A 10644-nucleotide genomic window follows, 5' to 3' on the forward strand; every position below is an offset into this window, starting at 1 on the left:
ATGAAAAGTTTTTTATATCATTTTCTGAATGGGGTGAATAATTTGAAATATCTTTCCCCCGAACCTTTTTTTCGTTGCAATATTTTGGAGTTTCAGAAATTTAACGTCAATATTTTTAACATTACAAGTTTATTCTTGAGTAATAATCTAATTTTTATACATCAAATTGAAGGTATTTCAGTTGCCTAAATGAAAACGTATATTTTCATTAATAAATTTTGATTTGTAGCCAGATTTTACAATTATGTTACCCCCACCCCCGGGCCGGATGGTCATTTTTGGTTCTTTTTTTCTCATTTTTCGGCCTTACAGCTCAAACTAAGGCTTGTATTGGAGAAAAAATATTACAAAACGATAGATAAATCTAAAATGAATACAACCATACCATTTTTATTGTATTTTATTACATTTTTTTGGCGGATTCACGACTGATCCATACCCGAGGCGAATTTCGAATACCTGATGAAAAACTTCTACCGGCGATATTTTCTGTAATTATAAGAATATTTTAATAAAATTTTGCATGCACACAAAGATTAATTAGACATATCTCCACATAAAATTTTTTGAAAATTGTATGAGCAATTTTTTTTATGACATATTAGATTTGAGAGCTCTATTATTAAGAGCCCTCACCCCGATTCCGCATTTTTCATACCGGGACACCAAAAACTTTTCTTTAAAAAATTTAATTTTCATATTCGGATTCCTCATGCCCAAAAACAAAAAAATATAAAAAAAATAATTTTTAAAGAAAATTGAGAGTAAGAATTTCAAAAACGAGGTAAGTTGCTGTTGACATATGCAATAATGGAAACTTTCTGTTTAGAACTGCTAAATCCAGAAGTTGAAAGATTCCAAAGAATTGTGTTAGAACACAGTTTTGTGCATTTTGTTGGGCTCCTAGATAACTTTAAATTAGTGCATGTGCGTCTCTTTTAAGAAAAACGCACAGGAAGAGTGATAACGGCATTTTTATTCAGCTAAATATGTAGAATAAAATTTAATGATATGGAAATAGACTGTCCTACTGAAGACAATAGTGATGAATGGGAAAAGAATTATTCGTTTAAACAACAACCACTGTAGTTTCAAAGAGATGCATGAATATGATTTTGATAGTATTTAAGAATGATAATAAACAACCATATTTATGAAAATCATATTGATATAAAGCAAGGCAAAAGTTGTTTCTTTTGTGAGATAAATCCACAGTTAATATGCAATAATGGAAACTTTACCTTTAGGACGACGAAATCCGGAGAAAGAAAGATTGGAAAGAGTTGTGGTGTTACGAAAATCACATTCATTTTTAGCAAGGGAAAAGTTGTTTCTTTGTGAAATAAAATGCACATTATGCAATAACTTGAACTTTACATTTAGGATTGCAAAATCCAGAAATAAAAAGATTTGAAAGAGTTGTGTTACAAAAATCACATTGATTTTAAGCAAGGGAAAAGTTTTTAAATAAATGCACATTATACAATAACGGAATCTTTACTTATAGGACTGCCAAATCCAGAAGTAGAAAGATTTGAAAGAGTTGTGTTGGAACACAGTAATGTGAATTTCGTTGGGTGCCTGGATAACTTTAAATTAATGAATGTGTGAAGGGTCACTGTGGAAAAACACACAGGAAGAATCAAGAATGATATCAGCATTTTTTTCAGCTACGTGCTTATGACTTTAATGATATGGAAATAGACTGTCCTACTGAAGACAATAGTGATGAATGGGAAAAGAATCTCGTTGAGTCTTACAAACAGGCATATCAGAATGATGCTTCAGACTGTGAAATTGAGATTGATCAGTGAGCAATCAATGCGCCGAATTCCTTTGTTTAAAACAGGTTGTAAATGAATGTGGCTATTTGTACATATTTGTATCAATATTCAAATATGTAGATATTATAAAAGGCTGGCCTTATAACATTTTGATGAACCTGTTCCATCAAAGTTGATATGAAATTGCATCTTATAAGATCCAATATACCTATGTCTGTTCTAAAATATTTAACTTTAATTCAGACCTTTACTCTTGAGTCAATCATTTAACTGTTTGTAGTACACCTTGCATGGTTGTATCTTTTCAAAGTACCTTGTTAAAACAACACATCTATGGCTACAAGAAAATAATAAAATACAGGTATTTTGAAGAAAACAAAATCTGATTTTCAAATACTGAAGAAGCAAATGGTATTTGTGACAGTTAATGTGATCTATTGAAAGTCAGTGGTGTCTTTGTCAGCATACTTGATGAGTTCATTATTGAGAAGGACAGTTTCCATCACTTATTCTAGACCAATAAAAGAGTCTAACAGTACAACAGTCAAGCTGGGTATAGCAGAGAACATAGAGTTTGAAGGATTTGAAAGTGACTCAGAAGATGATAATGAATGATATATTGGATAATTATGCTCCTGATGTTTATATTTATGTCCAAAAAAACCAGCATCAATGATAAATTTGCTCTTCCCATTTTAACATATTTTCTGTTGTTGAGAATTACTAATTCAGAAGTTACAGACACTATGAAAGTCCTTGTCCCCTAGTAGATCACTCCATTCTTATTCAGAAACTTCAGATACTTAATATCAGCAATACAAGAAAAAAGTGGTTCAAGTCCTGCCTACAGGATGGGCTTCAAAACAGATCTGTATCAGGAAAACTTTCAGAACTTAGACTTGTAAAATCAGGAGTTCCCCAAGGAGACTGTACTGGGCCCACTTTTATTTCCAATATATATTAATGATCTTCCTAAGGAACTAAAAGAAATTTTTACAGATATATTTGTTGATGACATATAACTATTTCTGTACTGGAACATCTTATCTAGAAGTACACACTTAAGTTTCTGCTATACACATATAAGGAAAATGAATGACCCCCAGGGCGGGGCCAATTTTGACCCCAGGGCTTTTATTTGAACAAACTTGGTAGACACTTACTAGAAGATGTTTCATGCTTAGTATTTAAACTCTAGCTATTTGGTTTTTTTTTCAAAAAGTTTTTTTTAAGTTTTTGCTATACACATATAAGGAAAATCAATGACCCCCGGGGCGGGGCAAATTTTGACCCCAGGGCTCTCATTTGAACAAACTTGGTAGAAATCCATTAGAACATGTTTCATGCTAAATATCTTAGCTCTAGCTCTTTGGGTTCTTTAAAAGAAGATTTTTTAAGTTTTTACTATATGCATATAGGGAAAATCAATGACCCCCTCAGGCGGGGCCAATTTTGAACCCCAGGGCTTTTATTTGAACAAACTTGGTAGACACCCATTAGAACATGTTTCATGCTAAATACCTTAGCTCTAGCTCTTTGGGTTCTTTAAAAGAAGATTTTTTAAAGTTTTTACTATATGCATATAGGGAAAATCAATGACCCCCTGGGGCGGGGCCAATTTTGACCCCAGGGCTTTTATTTGAACAAACTTGGTAGACACTCACTAGAAGATGTTTCATGCCAAATATCTAAGCTCTAGCTCTTTGGGTTTTCTAGAAGAAGATATTTAAAGTTTTTTCTTTTGGTTGCCATGGCAACCAGAGTTCTGCATGGAATTAAATTCTTTGAACAATTTTCAAAGGTGACCACCAAAGGAACATTCCTGTGAAGTTTGGATGAAATTGGCTTAGTGGTTTATGAGGAGATGTCATTTAAAGTAAGTTTACGGACGCCGGACGGACGGACGATGGACGGACGCCGGACGAAAAGCGATCACAAAAGCTCACCCTGTCACTTTGTGACAGGTGAGCTAAAAAAAGCAGATGTTAAACCTTAATCTTAAACTGATATCATAAAGTTCATTATTTGTATCTGAAATAATGCATGTGTAAAAACATTACTGGTTGCTACTGCTAAGGGAAAACAACAGTTCCAAATGATGGGTACATATAGGGACAAGAGTGCCATGATGGCCCTGAAGTCTCTCACCTGTACATAGGCCCCCGGAGCGGGGCCAGTTTAAAGCCCGGGGCTTTTATTTGAACAAACTTGGTAGACAACCATTAGAAGATGTTTCATGCTAAACATCTATTAGGTCTAGCTCGTTGGGATTTTTAAAAGAAGATTGTTTTAAGTTTTTTCTTTACACATATAGTTAAAAACAATGACACACCTGGGGCAGGGCCAATTTTGACCCCCAGGGCTTTTATTTGAACAACTTGGTAGACATTCACTATAAGATGTTATATGCCAAATACCTAAGCTTTAGCTCTTTGGTTTTTTTTGGGTTTTTTTAAGAACATATTTTAAGTTTTTCCTTTTGGCTTGAACCAGAGTTCTTCATAGAATTAAATTATTTGAACAATTTTTAAAAGTTGACTGCCATTCCTGAAGAAACATTCTTGTGAAGTTTGGATGAAACTGGCTTAGCGGTTTACGAGGAGATGTTGTAAAAGTTTAGGGACGGACGGACAACAGACGAAAAGCGATCATAAAAGCTCACAATGTCACTTTGTGACAGGTGAGCTAATAAACAATAGAAATGAGTGTTATTTATTGTGTTTACATAAAAATAAGATGTATAGCCACGGAATGTTAATGCTCACATTGGGTTGTCTCCCTTCTCCCACATTTTTTGCAAGGATGTCACTTCCCCATAAAATTTTCCTCCCAGATTATATCCTGCAATTATAGCCATGATTAATATCTTAAAATTCAAGTGAATACCTTCAGTAGTTTTGAAGATAAAAAATCCATATCAAGAGTTTTTGGTCTTTGAAATTTAAACCTTCAGTTATAATCTGTATGACATGAATAAATGTTTATGAAAAACTCTCATCAGTACATTATAGTTGTGATCCTGGAGACATGTTTTCAGTTTCAAGTGAATCCCTTCACTAGTTTAAAAGATTGATGTTGCATGTAAAACTTTATTAACCAAGAATTTTTTTAATTCACAAAATTCTATTTTCAAAAGGGACTGTAATTCAGTCAAAATCTATGTCAAGAGTCATGGGCCTTGGAAAGCCCCCTCCAGTTAAGTATTAAGATTCAGAAGATTGACATTCCATGCAAAAAGTCTATTTCAAGAGTTACTGGTCTTGAAAAGTCAAGACATGTTGAATACCATCAGTACATGTAGTTTGAAAGACTTATATGGCATCACAGATTTTGTAAGTTCACAAAGTGCCACAAATAAGTCTAAATCCATTTACAGTGATAGTTATGGTCCTTGGATAGTGACATCAAATAATTTACCCCCAAGACAAGTAATAAGTTTCAAGTGAATACCTTGAGTAGTTTTGAAGATAGGGGTAGCAAAATAATTGTCAATATTGCCCAGCTTGTCCCACAACCTGTTCAGACAAGTGGAAATTTTCAGGAATTTACTAAATAAATATACAAACAAGTTAAGAAATGCTTTAGATAAAAACTGACAAGAAAGTCACAATCAGATTTGGCCAGCCTTGGTAATTAAGCAATTATCATAAATTGCCACTAACAATACATGTCAAGCATGGTGCCATTCTCTAAGTGTTTAATTTCTCATAACTTGTTGTTACACATGTAAAAAAATTATTTAATTAATAAGCTTCCATTTGGTATATAAAACTTAAGCTTTTAACAGATTTTTAATATCATCAGTAATTACCTCAGAAAATTTTATATTCCCAAGACGTATCCCAAATCAAATGTACTATAAGTCATTATGCATATGCATCAGTAACAAATACTTCATTCCAAAGAGCAAACATGAATTTTACAATGTTTAAATAATGGTTTTAGAGCAGGTTAGGTGTTTTTTACCTGAGGATGTAAATAATTTGTGATATAAGTAGCGATATGTACTTTGACTTCCATACAACATACTAAATTACTATGTAAGCTGTACTAATTACCAAACTAGAAATGTGTCCATAGGACACGGGTGCCCCCACACGCCACTGTTCTGTCAATCTTATGACTCTAGGTCAAATATTTTTTGGATTACATGTGCCACAAGTTGAAAACTAAAAATCTTTTTTATTAAGTAAAGGGCAAGAACTTTACAAAATACTGAATAAATCCATAAGGCAAACCCAAAGTGCATAAGTTCACATGCTGTCCAACATTCTTGTAAACTTTCAGGCCTACAAGTCAAATACTTTTTGAGCTATGCATGAACAATTTGAAAATTGCAAATTTATACTACTGTAAGTCAAGGGCAATAACTCTAACAAAACTGAAAAAAAATCCCACATGCAAAGTCCCAGGTGCATGGCTTCACAGTGATGTTGATCATTATTCCTGTAATTTAGTGATGTTGATCATTTATTCCTGTAAAGTTGGTTGATTCTAACTCAAGCACTCAAGGAACAAATAACAACATAATGAAATGGATTTTACTAAGTCATGGGAAATAACTACAAATACTAGATAAATCTACAAGTGCAACCCAGGTGTACAACTACATATGCAGAGCAACCTTCCTGTAAGGTTTAATGACTCTATGTCAAATCCTTTTTGAGTTACATGCGACACAAGTTAAAATTGCAAAAAAATTTCTAAGTCAAGGGCAATAACTCTAAAAATACTATATAGATCCACAAAAAATACCCAGGTGCACAACTACATATGCTGATCAACATTCCTGTAAAGTTTCATGACTCTAGGTCAAATTCTTTTTTGAGTTACATGCGCACAAGTTGAAAATTGCAAAATTTTACTAAGTCAAGGCAATAACTCTAAAAAATACTATATAGATCCACACAAAAATACCCAGGTGCACAACTACACATGCTGATCAACATTCCTGTAAAGTTTCATGACTCTAGGTCAAATACTTTTTGAGTTACTTGCAACACAAAAGAGAACTGACGGACGGAAGGACGGACAAGGGTAAATCTAAATGCCCGCCACTAAAGTGGGGGCACAAAAAGCAATGTTTTAACCTTATATGTCATAAAGACGTATTTTGTTGACTTCCCCCTCCCCCTTTTTGAGGCAAATGCCCTATTTAGGCCCAAACAGTTTTTCATTTGAGAAATGTTGATAAAAAAGCGATAACAAACGCTGTAAAGCTTTTGGCTATATCCTGGATTAGACCCCGTCTAAACCAGGAGTATATATTAGGATCATTCTGTTTTCTTAAGTGTATTATATACAAGTTTTACTACTGAAATACATCGGGGGGGGGGGGTCAAATCAAGGAGATTACCAAGCTTTTAACTCTATCTCAATACATTGAGAAGTTGCAGCACTTTGAAATCAGTGATCACAGAAACTTGAAATTCTATCAATATTAATGATAATATCCAAAATATACCCCCTATACAGTATAAATAAACACAAGGAATGAAACGCCTTTTCCCCACCCCAACATAATTACGCCGAACAATTCAACAAAACAACGGATCAAAATAATCTATCGGGCCATTTCGATAAACAATACATATACTATATTTATAGTATATATGGATGAAATGTTTAAAAACAAATTTCCTTTGTTGATTTATTGAAAATAAGATATTTTAAAAACAATTTGAATGAAAAAATATTTTATTAGTGAAAAAAAAAATATTTATAAACAAGAATGTGTTTGTTAAACACAAATGCCCCCCGGCTCAGATTCTTGTCAGTAGCAATATTTTCAAAAAATGTTTACCCATTCACTCAGTTATGGACAGAAAAATTGCCAAAAAATTGTAAACACAAGTTATATAGCTTGACAAAAGTCATGGCATTTTGTAATTGTGAAAAATAAAAGTTGCCAAGTCATTGCTCTGACTTGTGAAGTTGAAAAAATATTCAACTTCATGCAAGTTATCTTCCTACCAAATATGAAATACATCTGTCATTAAATAAAGGCTGTATGGGCAAAAGTGTAAAAATCTATTTTGAGCACTGGTGACCAAGTTAACCAAACTGAATCCTGACTCTATCCAAAAGAAGAATACCATGTAAGTTATCTTCCTACCAAATATGAAATACATCTGTCAATAAATAAAGGCTGTATGGGCAAAAGTGTAAAAATCTATTTTTAGCACTGATGACCTTGACCCAACTGACCCCTTACTCCATCCCTAGAGACCGCTTACTCCACAAAAAATTAGAGGAACATCAAAGGTATCCACCTACTAAATATGAAAGATATCATTAAAGAAATTAAGCAATTACGAGAAATTTTAGATAAATCTAACTTGCTGAAATAATTTAACCAGACAAGGCCCTATTTTCAAAGTGAAAAAAGGGAAATAACTGGGAAATATGGATGACACAGTTAATATAACTTGGCAATATCATGTACTTTGTATTGATAAGTGTGGAAATTATAAAGCCATTAGTATAGATAGAACTTAAGATATTTCCAACTTGCCGTTTTAGGTTAACCATTATTCATTTTCTATTAGTGCTGAAAAGGGCAATAACTTGGTAAATATGAAAGCCAGATTTATGTAACTTGCCCAGATCATGTACTTTGTATTGATTTTAAGTGTGTAAACTTAGAAACCATTGGTACAGGTAGAACTTAAGAAAAATCCAACTTGCCGTTCTAGGTTAACCTCTGACGACAGACGGACGGACGGTTCAATCACTATATGCCCGGGGGCATAAAAATAAGTGGGCGTGGTCATGTACATGTATACTATCCAAGCCACGCACCGATTGCCTGTGCTTGAACCTGGAAAAAAATATTTCTTTTGATAAATAAATAAATGTAGCTTAAAATATTTCACAATAATTCGATAGCCACTGTAATACCTAGTGGTAGCCAGGTCATTTTATTGTCTCTATAGGACATCAAATATGGCCGAAATTGCATTACACAAAGTGGGTGGAGTGATGAAATTATTAATAATATTACACTGTCTGTTTAAACTATTTGTCTATTTCCTCCAGAAAGAAACGTCTTACCTGAAGAGCGCTAATATGTAAACAAAACGAAAGACCCAGAGTGTTGAGGTGTTTCACAGAATCAAGCGCATGGTAGTTTCATTATCTTGTACGCACTCCCAATGTAGAAGGCTATTGATTGGTCAATTGTGCACGTGCTTTTGCCAAAACTTTTACGAATGATTGGACCGTATCATAAATTTAAACAGAGTAGAATTCGGTTCGGAGTCAATATCATTTCATCCAGATAAATGCAAAAAAAATCTTTAAGATCTCTAAAAAGTGAGACTCTTAATTATAACATTGCAATGAAATTAGTCCAACTATTTTTAATAATTTCATTGAACAAAAGGCAAATGCCTGTGAGTCATCTATTGTACTTCACGTCTAAAAATATGGTGCTACTTTGTGTATGGGCAATATGTCCCCTTCTAGAAAAGAACAAATATATCTCTGAATGTAGCTTTGGCATGTCAATATATCTTGACTACAGCCAGAGTCAAAATAGTAGGCGTTACCTTCTCTTCAGATCTTGGTTACTACATCAACCATATCACCGAAAAAGCAACACACTTCCTTCGCTTCAAACTGACAATAAACAGGCAAAAACTGAGCCTTTAAATACCTATGTCTTTCCCAAACTGGAATACTGATCCTTGGAAGCATTACACATGTATATACTACATGTGTGAAATAGATACAGTATTCCAGTTTGAGATACTATAACAGTACACGTGTTTCAGTTTGGGGTTACTATTGTTAGTTGCTACGTTGTTTTAACGATTAAAAAAAACAGTCGGGCATTCTTCATGTTTTGGAAACAATCAAATTTCCTTTCAGTGTTTCTCAGTAAGCCCGACCAGGAAGCTTTTGGCTCCTCAGGAGAAAACGGCCTGCACAATAGCGTATTCAGCATAATTATATTCCTCAACTTCCCACTGCTCACTGTAACGTTTAAAAAACCTCATCTTATTCTATAAAATCAGAGAAAACAAGCAATTGCAGTGAAAATAACTGCGTAACCCAACTAAGAAACTCGAAAATCCAGTGTTGGATTGTACCTTAGCTTGGACTCAATTATTATGTTCATCTTCAATATCTTAAACATTTTGAATAGGCAGTAGGTTTATAATGAGAATGCCGTCTTGAATTCAAAGCATACTTACTGTTGAAAGTAGTGTTACCTGCAATTTGGTAATAAACCAATTTAATTCCATTACATTTAAATGAACGAAATGATTGGTACACACTAGTTTCGTGATTTCCGTGCAAAATTCAAACTTCATTACAAAATCACCAGCCTATACGCATTATTTATGGCCAACACGAGACAACCAGTACTCAAGAACTGTATGCTTTTGCTTTTTACAGATATTTTTTTATTTTATGACATTTTTTGGTAAAGTACTAATATAGGTGTACAACTAGAATAACGGAACGAATCTTGTTATGCAGTTTCTTTGGAGTGTTTCTGAAAATACAAGACAGGACCGCATGACCAGTTGTTCTACATTGTTTTTCGTCCTTGGTGTGTTTGGGTTTTCTATTTGTTTATATAAGTTCTTTTTAAAACAGGGCTTGCAGTTTAGGACTGCCGCTCCGTGTATAACATTCAAAATACAATAGCAACTTAGGTTTCGGGTACTCAGCTCATAGTCACCACCAACAGATTTCACTGCATGGATTTTTCTTGTTCCTGTGTTATAGTGTCAAACAAGTTTGACAATACCTTTGTGGTGTTTGCTTAAAACTTTTAAGCAGTACTCCGCCCGGGTCTTGCATCCGATGTTATGTTGCTTATAATTGAGCCGCGTCATGACAAAACCAA

General features: G+C 33.8%; 1 long non-coding RNA gene across 2 annotated transcripts; it reads right to left on the minus strand.

Annotated features, from left to right (window-relative positions):
* Positions 1 to 359: 359 nt before the first annotated feature.
* LOC132738695 (uncharacterized) lies at positions 360 to 9062 on the minus strand. 2 transcript variants are annotated; one of them, XR_009626909.1, is made up of 4 exons: positions 8838 to 9062; positions 5235 to 5299; positions 4510 to 4625; positions 360 to 489 (listed from the first exon to the last, which is right to left on the minus strand). It is a non-coding gene; the product is annotated as an uncharacterized LOC132738695 (long non-coding RNA). The 2 variants fall into 2 exon arrangements; XR_009626908.1 differs by having other exon boundaries at positions 4550 to 4625; positions 8838 to 9057.
* Positions 9063 to 10644: the final 1582 nt, after the last annotated feature.

The sequence above is a fragment of the Ruditapes philippinarum genome, unplaced genomic scaffold (assembly GCF_026571515.1).
Source record: "Ruditapes philippinarum isolate M1 unplaced genomic scaffold, ASM2657151v2 ctg6339_1_1_1_1, whole genome shotgun sequence".
Classification (NCBI taxonomy): domain Eukaryota; kingdom Metazoa; phylum Mollusca; class Bivalvia; order Venerida; family Veneridae; genus Ruditapes; species Ruditapes philippinarum.